This window comes from Phaseolus vulgaris, unplaced genomic scaffold, assembly GCF_000499845.2.
Source record: "Phaseolus vulgaris cultivar G19833 unplaced genomic scaffold, P. vulgaris v2.0 scaffold_633, whole genome shotgun sequence".
Taxonomy (NCBI): Eukaryota; Viridiplantae; Streptophyta; class Magnoliopsida; order Fabales; family Fabaceae; genus Phaseolus; species Phaseolus vulgaris.
Window position 1 is genome coordinate 1 of NW_027174286.1, and position 15,709 is coordinate 15,709.

Here is a 15,709-nt window from a genome sequence, read left to right on the forward strand (position 1 = left end):
GGAAAGCATATATTTTACCTTGCATCTTTTACAGGAGGAATGCGTTATATGTTCAACAATTGCCAAGATGCTATGGCCATTTGCAAAACATTTGGATATCCGGATTTATTTATCACTATTACCTGCAACGTAAACTGGTCAGAAATACGTGACTTTGTTACTTCAAAAGGATTAACTGTTGCTGATAGGCCAGACATTGTTTGTAGAGTTTTCAAGATGAAATTAGATCAAATGATGATTGACTTAAAAAAATGACTATTTTGGCAAAGTTAATGCAGGTAATCCACATTAACCCATATTTAACAGTTTGTTTGTTATTATTATGTATTACATTTTGAAGATTTTTTTTCATATTTCAGGTATGTACACTGTGGAATTTCAAAAAAGGGGTTTACCTCATGCCCAATAATTACTTGTGGTTGGATGGACAGAAAAGTTAAGAACTCCAAAATATTGATGGAGTCTTTTTGCAAATTACCGGATGCATTTTATACCTAAATTGTCAAAGGCAGTGCAACCTATGATACATGGCCTTGTGGGGTAAGTCGAATAAGTTACCTTGCATGATTAATGGTAGATGTTCAAAATTTTACCCAAGAAATTTAAACTGTTGACTACTATTGATGAGGATGGATATGCATGTTATAACGTGAAGATAATGGAACATTCATTCTTAAAATGGAATTAAGTTGGACTAGAAATGTTTGTTCCATATAGCCCTTTGCTACTGAGGTATCAAGCCCATGTTAACACAGAAATATTGCAACAATCAAATTCAATCAAGTATTTGTTTAAATATGTGAACAAGGGTCCAGATAGAGCCATTTGAAAATTACTACTGCTGATAAAGACTCTACAGAGACCCCAGTTATTGATGAAATTAAACAGTATTATGATTGTAGATACATATCTCCATGTGAAGCTGTGTGGAGAATATTTGCCTTTGATATCCATCATAGATGGCCTCCAGTTCAACGATTAACTTTTCATCTATTGTATGAGCAACCAATTTTTTTAAAGACAATGAAGACATTGATGAAATATTGAACTTCAATCAACATAAAACAACAATGTTTTTAGCTTGGTTTGAAGCTAATAAAATTTATCCACTGGGAAAAAATTTGACTTACTGTGAATACCCTAGATTTTTTGTTTGGATGGCAGACAGAAGAGAGTGGAAGCCAAGAAAAAATGGTTAGTATTGGAAGGTTAACATATATTCCTGCAGGGTCAGGGGAATTATATTATCTGAGGTTATTGTTGAATTATCAAAAGGGTTGTTGTAGCTATGATAATATCAAAACTGTTAATGGTTTCATTCACAAAACATATAAAGAGGCATGCTATGCAATGGGGCTATTGGCAGATGATAAAGAGTTTATTGATGCAATTATAGAGTGCAGTGTCCTTGCTTCAGGAAATCAGTTGAGAAGACTCTTTGTTACCCTTTTAATGATGAATACTATGTGTAGACCAGATGAAGTGTGGAACAAAACATGGAAGTTGTTATCAGATGATTTTATACCAAAAAAGAAAGGAGTTTGTCCTACCAGGTATAATTTTTTTTATTTGAAATTTATAATTTATAATTTATAATTATGTATGACATATAATTTCTTTCCTAGGTCTTAGAATTGAAGATGCTCAAATTCAAAACCTTTGTCTTCTACAAGTAGAAGAGTTATTAATTTCAAATGGTAAGTGTTTGAAAGATTTTCCAAGTCTGCCAGAACCTATTCATTCTGATTCCTTTATTTATCAAAATAGATTCATTATTGATGAATTGAATTATGACAAAATAGAAATGTCTGAAATGCATTGTTCTCTTTTTCAAACTCTTACTCCTGAGCAAGTGGAAGTTATGAGAATATAATGACAGCAGTCCTGTCAGACCTTGGTGGTTTTTTTTTCTTATATGGTTATGGGGGAACTGGAAAAACTTTCATGTGGAAAACTTTGTCCACTGGTCTTAGATCAAAAGGGTTTATTGTTAAATGTAGCTTCTAGCGGTATAGCTTCTTTGTTACTTCCAGGAGGAAAAACAGCTCATTCTACCTTTTGCATTCCTTTGTAATAAATGAAGAGTCAACATGCAATATTCCTCAAGGAAGTCTTAGGGCCAAATTGTTGATCAAAACGAAATTAATTATATGGGATGAAGCCCCAATGATTAATAGGTTATGTTTTGAAGCCCTAGATAGAACTTTAAGGGATGTCATGAGAGCTGTAAGTGAAGAAAATGCTCTTAAACCTTTTGGTGGTAAAGTAATTGTATTGGGAGGAGACTTTCGTCAGATATTACCTGTTGTAAAAAATGGATCAAAATATGACATTGTGAAGGCAACAGTAAATTACTCTAACTTATGGAAACATTGCAAAATCTTAAAACTTACAGAGAATATGAGATTAAAGAGTGATACATCAATTCAAAGTAAAACAGAAATAAAGAGTTTGCTGATTGGATACTTCACATTGGAGATGGAGATATGGAGTTAATGAGTTGGGACAAGGAATGATTGAAATACCGGAAGAGAATTTAATTTTAGATGTTGAACAACCTTTACTGCAGTTGTTGAGTTTGTTTATCCCTCCTACATAAACAATGTGACATCTGATGGTTCTTTTGATGATGGTGCAATATTATGTCCAACAACAGAATGTGTGGATCAAGTGAATGAATTCATTTTATCATTAATACCAGGATCTGAAGTTACTTATTTAAGTTCAGACAGTCCTTGCGAATGTGAAGAAGAAAATGCTCAAGCTGAGTGGTTTACAACTGAATTTTTAAATGAGATCAAATGCTCTGGAATTCCCAATCACTGTGTTAAATTAAAAGTCGGAGTTCCAATAATGCTTCTAAGAAATATTGATCAAGCCAATGGACTTTGCAATGGAACAAGATTACAGGTAACTCACTTGGGGAAAAATGTTATTGGTGCCAAAGTTATTACTGGGAAAAATATAGGTGATCAAATATTTATTCCGAGAATGAACTTGACTCCTTCGAAACAGGTTTCCATTTATGTTTCAAAGAAGGCAATTTCCAATATCTTTGTGTTTTGCCATGACAATAAATAAAAGTCAAGGTCAAACTCTGAATAAAGTTGGTCTATATCTATCCCGTCCAGTCTTTACACACGGACAATTATATGTTGCTCTTTCAAGAGTAAAATCTAAGAAAGGGTTGAAGATATTGATTTTGGATGATAATGGTATTGCCACAAATTTCACTACTAACGTGGTTTACAAAGAAATATTCGAAAATGTTTGAAGTATTAACTTACAGCCTTACATATGAGGTATGAAAATTCTTTAATTATTTGAAATATATTTTTTATCATATTTTTTTGTAATATATGAACAACAATTTAAGAACTAATATACACTATCTCTGATAGGTTTTGATCAATGCTTTTGTTTGACACAAATATTCATGGTCATCTTGAAAGTATGGTACGTATTCTTTATCAATTGTAGAATGTGTTAGATCCTATTCTGACATATCTTTGTAAAGTTTGTTAATTTAATTAATGTTTTACAGGAATTACTTATAAGAAGAAACAGTTTTGTAACATTAAAGTTCAGAAATGATGAATCTCTAAAGCACTTCATGGGATGCTTCTCTGAAGCACTTCATAAGATTTATTCTCTTAAGCACTTGATGAGGTATGCTTACTTAAATTATTAATTTACATAATTTATTATTACTATTACAAATTTCGTGTATCTATTTGTGTACTTAATCTATTATTCAGGCTCTTGAAAGGCAATGTGAAATTCTTGATTTATGGAGTCAAATTCTATTGAGGGCTACGGACTGGATGATCATATCTCATTCAAGATATTAAGACAAATATCAACATTGATTGAAAAGAAGTAATTTTAATGATGAAATTTTATGTATTATTAGCACTGCTTGGACAGTTTTAGAGTCTATTCGTTACTCTCTACATATTATTTAATTTATATTCACTATTTTTGATGATTTGTAGAATTACTCTTTCAAATTTCTTTGTATAATGTTTTGGTTTCATCACAGGACACAATGTTTAGGTACTCTTAATATTAGAGTTAAAACAATTTCTTAGACTTCAATACATTTATATATTATATATAAAAATTTATTATTATCTTATTTTAATCAGTTTTTATTTATTTATAAGTGATATAATAATTTTTTATCTTGAATATTTCAGGTGAGTTATTTGTTTCAAGAAACTTTACAGGTATATATATACTTATTCTTCAAATCATATAAAACAATTTCTTAAACTTCAATACATTTATATATTATATATAAATTTTTATTATTATCTTATTTTAATCAGTTTTTATTTATTTATAACTGATATAATAAATTTTTATCTTGAATATTTCAGGTGAGTTATTTGTTTCAAGAAACTTTATAGGTATGTATAATACCTTATACTTATTCTTGAAATCATATGTACTAATTTGTAGAACTATTTGTCAACAATTGTTACAGAATGTAAAATTATTTTGTTTTCTAAATCTATTATTCATTTTTTTATAACTTTTATCAAACTATTTTCTCTTATTGTCATCATTTTTGTGTACATTTAAAAGTTTTATTAGTAATAACAATGTGTTTTATTAATTTTTAGCGGTTTTACTATTTGGACAGTTTTAGTTTGTATTCGTTACTCAGTACATATTATTTAATTTCTTTGTGTAATGTGTTGGTTTCATCATTGAACAAATTGTTTCAGGTTTCCTTAATATTGCAGTTAAAACAATTTGTTTAATAATTACGTTACTTTAAACAATTTGTTTTTATAACTGATATAATAATATAATAAAATATTTTTCTGGAAATTTTATGTAACATTGTTTATCTTTAGAAACTTTACAGGTATGTCAATTACATTATACTTATTCTTCAAATACATGTACTAAATTGAATAATGAATTATTATTTAATTTAAATGGTTGATAAATTGAATATAATATTGTTAAGAATTATTATTTAAATAGTTGATAAATTGAATATAATATTGTTACGACAAATTGCATGCTATGTCTAACAATGATTTGTTATTTAATCATGATCTGTTTTTATTACTTATAACTTATACCTTAAATGATTATATAAGTTACTCTGCTCATATTATCTCAATATTATGGTCAACAAGATACAAGTTAGATCATTTCTTATTTTCAAGCCTTTTGTTTATTGATACATGGTTGCATTAAATAGGTATCAGAATAATTAACTCAATAATTTTTATTTTTATTTTGAGATAGAGTGTGCCCTTTGTATTTCCTGATACACTTTTTTGAAATTTAATTGATTTTTCCTATGCAGAGTTAATGAAGCATGTAATCATTTCATCCCAATTTCCAAATTTTAGGATTTCAAAATTTATTTTTTACACAACAATTTATTTTAAACATTATTTAAATTTTTAACCTTTGGATTTACATGTTTATTATTATTATTATTATTATTATTATTATTATTATTTATGTCAAATAATTATATGTTGTCAGAATTGATTTTTTTTTCTGGGGACGACTTCTTTTTATGTTATATTTCTCATCATCAAACTTCTTAAAAATGAACAAATTCATTATTAAAAAAAAATTATTAAATAAAACAATTTTTTTAAATCAAAAAAAATATTTAAAGGCTTTATTTATTGATACATGCGTGCTTTCCATATATCTGATAGCAATCAACTCACAAATTTACAGATACTGTCAACTACTTGATTTGTACTTTTTTAGATTGAGTCTGACTTACTTGATTTTGTATTTTTTCAGATACACGTGGCTAATATAATCTCTCTTACACAGTTTTCAAAATATTCATTCCTCTTCCCTATCAGATTTGGTAGATATAGATAATCATTTCAACATTAAACATTAATAGTTTAAATTTAAATTTCGCTTCCCAACAATCATTTCTTTATATAATTAAAATTTAATTCATTTTCAATATATTTAAATTTAAATTTATTCTTATTATAATTAAATATTAAAAAATTTATATACATAATATATAATATTATATATATTATATAATTACGTATTTTGTATTATTATATTGTAGTATGCCTGTTATAATTCAGTTTAATTGTTATTTTTTAATATTATTATTATTAATTAATTAATGATGTACTTGAAATGATAGAGACACCGGACAAACCAAAGGTCATAACATTGTGGTGCTTTTTATTATTCACAACAGTACTCATTTCTACTTAAATCTTCTATAAAATATCCTCCTCTACTACTTTCTTTCTGGTGCTCTACTACTTTCTTTCTGGTGGTTTCTCTATTATTTTTTTCTCTCCTACTGAGTTCTTGGTGTTTTCTCCATTACTCATTTAATGGCGCCCTGAAGAAATCATTAGACTTCAAACAAGAGGAGTCTTTTGGTGCATGAACAGCCGTGGGGAAGTATGTATATTTTTCTTTTTTTCCAAAATTTCTTCTTTTCAACATTTTCTTCATTTGCTAACATTTTTTTTTCTTTATTTCAAAAGCAATAGCTTGGTTATGTAGATCGGGCTTTCGTCATCGAGTTTCAAAAAGAACTGGGAAGGAGTGGACCCTGGCTGATTCAGAAGGAAACGTCCATATAGTGGAATATAACGAAAATTTATTGTCGCCGAAAATATTGAGTGGATGGTTTAATTTGTTTGATTTTTATGGTTTCATAAATGATAACTACATTTTATTCCGTTATGTGGGTCACAACGCCTTCCATATAACTGTTTATATGGATGACGTCTCTCAGAGTGGAGTAAATCGTTATTTGGAAGAAATTGAAGGGAATGAACCCTTAAGCATTGGTCCCTTCGATCATTTTTCCATAAAGTTGTCTCGATTAAGTATCAAACTCAGTTATCTGGTTAGTACAAAATTGATTTATTTAAAAATGTTTTCTATTATATTCTACTTCATTTCTATTTTCTTATTATTTCGATATTGTTGTAGGATCTTCCTGCTAAATTTTCACAATATATTCGACAAGGGAGATTTAATAAGGTTACTCTGCATGGTCTACTAATGGATGTGGAATGCAAGGTCTTGAAAGGGAAGCCTCCTTCTAGACGGATTAAACTTGGCAAAGGGTGGAAGAATTTATGTAGTCTTCATTCTTTTCGTGAAGGAGACAAGATTATCTTTGAATGTGATACGAGAAATTCTTCTTCTCATATCAGGGTTTTGTTGCTTACTTCTATTCACAGTTTAAGCTATCCAGCATAATTTCTTTTATTATTCTCATAGCATAATAGTTACCAGTTATTAAGAAAGCTCAAACATATTTATGTTTCTGCTTGGACTTTTTTTGGAAAACTAAAGTGTCAGTACTCTTTGTGTTTATATTATATTCACTATATGTTTCTGTTTAGTAGTGTTCATATTCTATTTGTTCATCCATTTCTTGAAATGTGAATACATAAATTATTACAATTTTGTTTCATTATCTGGTATATTTATAATAGGTTGGCATTATTATATATGCTTATTATTGTTGTATGGTTTTTAAGATCTTTAGTTATTTATATAATAGTATTTCATTGTATTTATATTTCATTATGTTTTATTTGTATTATATTACATTACATTTTATTTTAATTTATATCATAAAGGTGAATTCATAATTTAATATGATTTTGCCTACAATCTGTTTCGGAAAGAAACACACATTTTTTTTTTTGCAGATTAAATTACAGTAAGAAGATAGCATGAGGTTGGTGAATAGTATTAGATAATTGTTTATATAATAATGTATTTATTCAAATTATTTTATTATATTATTATTGTATTGTAATGTATTTATTATAGAAAAAATATATTCATGAATTTTTAATTATTTATGTTATATTATATTAAATTTATTAATATACTAAAAGTATGTAAACTTATACTATTACAATATATTTAATTTCATTTCATCAACTTAATAATTTATAGTATATCTAAATAAATTTATTAATATTAATATTTAAATATAAAATATTAGAAAAATTCCCGTGCTTTACACTGTCAACGTACTAGTTACAATTTAGAAGAATCTCAGATCATGAAACCTGTTCCTGGAGGCTGAAGGGTTCTTGCTTGTAGTACCCAATCATGATTTTAGTTGGTGTTGGAACCATGATTTCTCTTTCTTAGTTGTGCCCAATCTTTTTCCAAATTATTATTAAAAGACAAATGATTGATAGAAATCAATAGCACCAGTGGTCTAGTGGTAGAATAGTACCCTGCCACGGTACAGACCCGGGTTCGATTCCCGGCTGGTGCATACTGTTTGAGCTGTGATGATAATTAACTCTTCAATTGATGGGTCAATTGTACGACATCGCTTCGATGAAGAAACTGTTTCTGAGCTCTCTCATGCGCTGTTTTTTTTTTTGGTTGGATATTGGAACAATAACAATTTTTTAAGTTATCTAACTACTACACTCAGTTATTGAATAATCGAGTTATAATATTTATTTAAAAATGCATTGAAAGTATAAAATTATTTTAAAATTAAAGTAAAAGAGGAGTTAAACATCAAAAGTATCTTTTGAAATCTGTTTTATGAACATGTTTTTTGGATTTCCAAAACACTTTTCTGAAATTTAAAATTCTTTTCCAAAATGTATTTTTAGATTTTGTTTCCTGATTTTTTTTTCTTTCATAACGTATTTTTTGCATTCCATATTTGTTTTTTTTGGAATGAGATTTTGATTGTGGAATTCTATTCCAAAATTTTATTTTCTTGTCAATTGATGATATATATTTTGAAACAAATTATATGATTGGGTTTATTTGTTTGTTCACATCCAATGTTAGACTTTGGTATGTCGAGGTTGTTAGTATAGCTACTATATTATATTATAAGTAATGTATAATTTTATTAGGTTTATCTAGTAAATTTGTTTAGATTGGATAAACATTTAAATTGTTTCTTGTCATATGTTTGTATTTTGTTTTCATCGCTTCATCATATATCTCACATTAATGTCAGCTTTGATTTATACTTAATTATTGGTAATATTTTAATTTAGAGAACTTGAATCCAACAACAATATTGTTTATTTTCATGATTTGTTTGCAAGTAGTATAGTTTTTTTGGTGGTATTGCCAAACAAATGAGCAAGAGATCAGATGTGTAAGTACAATAGGTTTCAAAAGGAAGAGTAAATGAAGTCTAAACTCGATTTGCGTACTTGAAAAATAATAAAGCAAACACAATATCTAATATACAAAGAATAGAGAAAAGTACACACATTATTTCTACTAGTTTACTCAATGGTTTGGATTACGTCCAGTTCCTTAAATAATTTGTTTAATGCTGTGTTTGTATCCGGGTGATTACTGTTCACCCAGATTGAAAAGGAAATGAATTTGGTGTTTGTATTTGGGAGTTAGAGAGGATTAGGGACGAAGAAAAGCGATGAATGGGTAAAAAGTTTCCCTGATGAAATGAAGATTTGGAGTGAAAGTTTCTCATTTTACCAAATTACCCATGGTTCACCTAACCTATGGCCATGCCTATGCCCGGCCATGCTCGTGCCATGCCTATGCCAGAGCCAATGCAGCTCCAATATTCTCTCCATTCTCACGCATGAGATTCCCTGCATAAACACACAGCTCCAATATTCTCTCCATTCTCACGCATGAGATTCCCTGCATAAACACAGCACAAACAAACAGGATCGTACATTGTTTGGTGATAAATTCAAGTGTGTGGGTGATGAATAATGAAGGGATGATAAATATGGAAGAGGAGTGAGGTGGGTTATTTGTTTTGAGTTGAGGGGAGTACCCTTAGAAGCGGTCGGAGGTGCTCGTCGGAGGTACCGGTGGATGTGCGCGGTTGTCGGAGTTACAACAGTTGGAAGTGAGCGGTTGTCCGTTGGCCGGCGTTGTTGGTGGTCGTTGGACGTGGACGGTTCGCTGCTGGTGGTGGGTGGTGGTTCCACTGGTGTGCTCGGTGGTCGTGGTGGTTCGCGATGGCATCGTTTTCGCTAGGTTTCTGGAGGTAAGTTTCATACATAGATTCTGAATTTGGGAGAATAAAATCTGAGAATGAAATGTGGAGTGAAGGAATTTGTAATTTATTTTATTTATGTTAATAGAATTAATAGAATGTTGTTGCCTTTCAGTTTTCAAGGATTTTCTAAATCACATTGATGAGTTATATTGATGAGAATATTAGCATTAATGAAATTTCATTAATGAAATTTGAATGAGTTTTCTAGTAGTTAAAACAAACTTATTATATTAAATATTTCTGATATTTATTTTTTTCTAAAATAAAGTAAAAAAAAATTATAAATATCAGTTAAATTTATAAATAATTATAAGTATACAAAATATTTAAATATTAAAATTTTCCTAAATCAAGTAAAAACTTTATAAATATTATTTTGAATAGGTTTTAAAATATATAATAGTATACAAAATTTTTAAAAATACTACTTTATAGATAGTTTACATATAATATTTTTTTTTTCCAAAATCAACTAAAAGACTTTATAAATTTATTTTGAATTTATAAAATAATTATACAGTATATTAAAATATTTTAAATATTACTTTATAGATAGTTTACATATAAGATTTTTTTTTTCTAAAATCAAGTAAAAGAATTTTATAAATATTATTCTGAATTTATAAATAATTATAAATATACAAAGTATACAAAGTATTTAAATATTTAATATTACTTTATAGATAGTCTACATATAAGATTTATTTTTTCTAAATCAAGTAAAAGAATTTTATAACGAATTTATAAAATAATTATAAGTATACAAAGTATTTAAATATTTTAAAATATTATTATAGATAGTCTATTATAAGATTTTTATTTTTTCTAAAATCAAGTAAAAGAATTTTATAAATATTATTGAATTTATAATACAACTATAACTATACCACTTTACAAATTTATATATAATATTTATTTTTTCTAAAATCAAGTAAAAAAAAATTTATAATATTATTTTGAATTTGTAATACAACTATAACTATAATACTTTACAGAATTATATATAATATTTTAATTTTTTTAAAAGTAAAACAAAATTGAGTATTATTATTTATTTAAAATGTGGTTTCTTTAGACATAATAGTTAAACTTATATGATTGTGAAGGATTTGTGACCATGGATAACGATAACCATTGGTCTATGTATTTCGAAAATGTCGGAGATGTCTAGCACGAATGACATGAATCCCGATGTAGTTGGTGTTGATTTCACACTAGTTTCACAAATACAAGAGCAAATCAATTTGCGGACACAAGTAGCAGCAATGACAATTCTTGCATGATTGGATATGGATTGAACGTATTGCGTGTGTTAACCGAGACAAATAATTATACCGGAGTTTATTCCACAAAAAGAGCGTCGTCGACAAGAATTGATGTCGTACTTGGTCCATACTGAAAGATGTCGTGACATTATTCGCATGAGTCCGGAAGCATTTATTAATTTATGTCACGAATAAGAGAACGGATATGGTTAAAGATGCATTTCGATCTACAGTTGAAGAACAAGTGGCTAAATTTTACACATCATTGGTCATAACGTCAGAATCGAAGTGTTCGTTCTTCTTTCATCGGTCCGGGGAAACAGTGTCTCGTCACTTTCATAATGTTTTTGAAGGCAATATTGATGTGCATGGAGAGTTCTTAATTCAACCAGCTGGGACTGAGGTTGAACCTCATATCTTAAACAACAATCGATTTTTCCCATACTTAAGGTATGAATATGAGAAACAATAGTTAAATATTTAAATTCATGTTGTATGCAATGCAATTATTTATAATGGAAGTGTTGTGTATTAGGATTGTTTGGGTGCCATCGACGGCACTCACGTCGTGTTAAGTCCCCCGAGTTGATGCTCCTCGTTTTGTGGAAGAAAAGACTGGCCAACGCAAACGTATTTGCTGCTTGTGATTTTGACATGAAATTCACATATGTTCTTGCCGGGGGGAAGGAACAGCCTCTGATTCCAGATATTGAAGGATGCGTTTGTACGAGAGGATCCATTGGTCATTCCGGAAGGTTAGTTGAGTGTGTTTTCAAGTGCATAAATATTCATTTTGTCACATCACTTATAATTAACAATTATTAATGGATGGTTGTAGGCAATACTACCTTAGAGATGCAGGTTTTATGCTCAAACCCAAGTTATAACTCCATATCGCGGAGTTTGATACCATCTAAAAGAGTATTCCCGAAGAGGTCCACAAAATGCCCGTGAGTTATTTAATCATCGTCATTCCTCACTAAGAAATGTTATCGAAAGAACATTTGGTGTCCTCAAAAGCGATTTCAATATCGCTAGCGGAACAGAGCCTCATTACTCTGTGGACACTATACCGATATTGTTTAGCATGTGTATTCTTCATAACTTTCTTCGCGGGGTGGATAATGATGACTCTTTGTTGGAAGAATTACCGTGAGTTGATGCAAGGAGATATAGATGTGTCACACTCGCAAACTCGTGAGGATGACTACAGGCTCGGGTCACAAATTAGGATACTATAGCGAATGAAATGTGGACAGGTTATTGTATAATTATTTTATGTAACATCCGTGAACTTATATTTATATTGTTGTAAACAATTTCATGGTTTAAATGTTGACATTCCACCTTTATTAATATTAGTATGAAACTATTTATGTTATGCAAAAGTTTACCTTTTTTATTAGGTTTTATCATGGATCACGGGAAGGGTATTGCTTCAGAGTCATCTGCAGCTGTCCGTGAACACAAAAATGGACTACCGACATGGATTTCCGATTGTTGAATGCCATGATCGATGAGGCATCTATGGGTAACCGCATTGATGGTAGTTGGACGACGCAGGGTTACACAAACATTGTTAATCCTTACATCAGACTGGATTGGTAGGGATTACAAAAATAATGTGAAGAACAGGCAGAAAAGCCTTAGGACAAATGGCGTGAGATCCATGATCTATTTAGTGGACTGAGTGGTTTTGCTTGGAACCCAGCACGAAATTTTCGAGGCCGAGGATGAAGTGTGGGATTCGTTGATAAAGTAACGTATTCACTTGATGTTCATTATCGCATACATTAACCACTATTATGATTATGATGTATTCTTTTCATTAATGAACAGGCAAAGCCCTCGGCCGCAAAATGGCGTGTTATCCCATCAGGCACTACAAGTTAATGGAAGACTTATGGGGGCTTGATCGTGCTACTGGCCACGGTGGAAGAACAGCATTGCAGTCCTCAAGTCGAACTCAGTCTCAAATAGATGAATTCATCTTTTCACAAAAATAAGTATTCATATCGTGGTTTCCTCTATAATACCTTCGGTGTGCTAATGAAACTATTTTAGTGAAATTTAACTGTCTCAATTCCCGGGCCGATTGCGCAAAAGATTCGAGTTCCTTTGGATTTCCTTCTTGATCAATTACAACTGCAGCATTATCATCATACTGAATTATTATACCGTTGCTACGTTTTAGTTGTTTAACAGTCCGTACAATTACAGCTCTGATCATTCTGATCTTTCTAAGTTCGTATTTGGTACTGCTTGTTTGATTACAGCAACAACAATGTCGCAAATATAAGCAGTAATTTCAAATCCAGAGGTTAAACGTACTCTGGCAACTTTACGTAAGGCAGAGTTTGGTTTTTTGGGTGTAATAGTGGAAAAGTTACAGATAAGTCACCCTTACTGCCACTCTACAGAACCGTACATGAGATTTCACTTCATATGGCTCCTCGTTCAATTTTTTTTTGAAGTCATTGGATCCGTTTCCTAGTTCGGTTCGAGAATCTCTCCCCTTCTTCTAATCATTTTAATGTAGATCTTAATGATCACAATATGGAGGACATCCAGAGGAGCCAGGATTGGAGCTACTCATGTGAAAACTCCTCGCTCAGTTGATCCTAATGTTGATTCATACAGCCCTGACCCTAATTTGACACCCCATTGGTGCCACCTCAGTCATCCCAGCCATCAGGTGGTATCTTCTTCTAGAGGCTCAAAAAGAAAAGCCCCTATGGTGGACGTCATTGATCTGCAACTGGAAAGGCTAACACAAGGTTGAAGGATAACTGATATCCTTGGGAGGGGTAGTGATCAGTCAGATAGGTTATGTCATATTGCTGAGCGACAAGCCATTTCATCTGAGGTTGTCGCTTTGTCATCACAACGAGTGGCTAATGCTACGGAAGAAAATCTGCAATATAACAGACGCCATGTTGTTGCAGAAGAAGAACGAAACTCCATATTTCGTGAACACACGCGCACACTTCGTCGTACATCGACTTTCCAGTACTCTGAATCTGATATCTGGGAAATGTTAGTGGAGATGAACATACAAGATGAAGATTTGTTGGATAACTGTTACGACTTCTTGTGTGGTCATCCTAATGCGGTAAAACAACTCTTTGGCCTGCCTCTTGAGCGAAGAATGAGAAAGCTGGTCAGATAATGACTACAAATCCCTAAACTACGTAAAATTTGGTTGTATTTTATTATGCATGTGTTTTTCTTTTCAAATCTGTAATCTTATTTATGACACGAATCCCTAAACAATTAAGGACTTCCATGACTATTTTGAATGAAACATATTTCATTGTATCATTCATATGATTTCTGAATCATTATATTATGCACAAAATTTATCAATGAATTTTGCTTTAATAAACTAAAATACTGCATTAATACACATTAATATTATTCTTAAAAAATAATCCTTTATCGAATTATACATCCAACACATTATCAGAAATAATTTGTCATACCGGAAATAATCTTTTAATTGCATACAACTATAATTGAAAAATAAATAATTCACAATTACAACTTTGTTCTCAATAATGTTTATCAATCATAAATATGATCCAAAAAATTTATATAATTTATAATTTTCCGAAGTTAGCTTGAACACGGTATCGAAAATAATGTTTCAATTGTCAAAAAAATAATTTTAATTTAAAAAAAATATAATTCACAATAATCAATCAAAAATTTTTTTTTATCAATTTTAAATATAAGGGCAAATGTGTAAAGTTACATTTTTATCAATTAAAAAAAATACAATTTCAATCACATCCATCACATCACTCACAACTTTTATAAACTTTCCCTACACTTTCTCCTCTCTTTACTTAATCCAACACCCTAACTTTCTTTACACTTTCTCTTCAAATCATCTCAAATCCACTCCTCATTTCCACTCCTAATCCAAACAAAGCCTAAGAGCATTTATTAACACAAATATTCAACATCTCTCCAAACACACAAATATTCAAAGCCTTTCAAAACATCCGAGACTTTTTTTTATCGTGTTTTTAGAAGTAATAATTTGTCTCTAAACACGAATATGGAATCCAGAAGTAACAATTGAATTGTCAAGTCACTAAATAGAAAACAAAATAATAAAGTTTGTTGGGAATTTATTATGATTGCAATAATTAAAAAGAAAGTAAGTTAAAGAGTTTGTTGGTTCAATTGGGATTGAGGTTCATCTTTCTTACTCTTTTGTATTTTGAATATCATAGTAATATTCTATCATTTGATTGATGTTGATGCTCGTATAAAAGTCATTTATATCAATTCTTCGCATATAAATTATTAAGAGAGTCTCATAAATATTGATTTCTCACATATTTATAAAAACTCCTTAGCATTACGATTAGATGTTGATAATAATTAGCATTTCAAATCTATTCCTAGCATTCAA

General features: G+C 30.1%; 1 non-coding gene across 1 annotated transcript; it reads left to right on the top strand.

Moving 5' to 3' along the window:
• The first annotated feature begins 8,210 nt into the window (after positions 1 to 8,210).
• Positions 8,211 to 8,281, top strand: TRNAG-GCC (transfer RNA glycine (anticodon GCC)). Its single transcript has one exon. It is a non-coding gene; the product is annotated as a tRNA-Gly (tRNA).
• Positions 8,282 to 15,709: the final 7,428 nt, after the last annotated feature.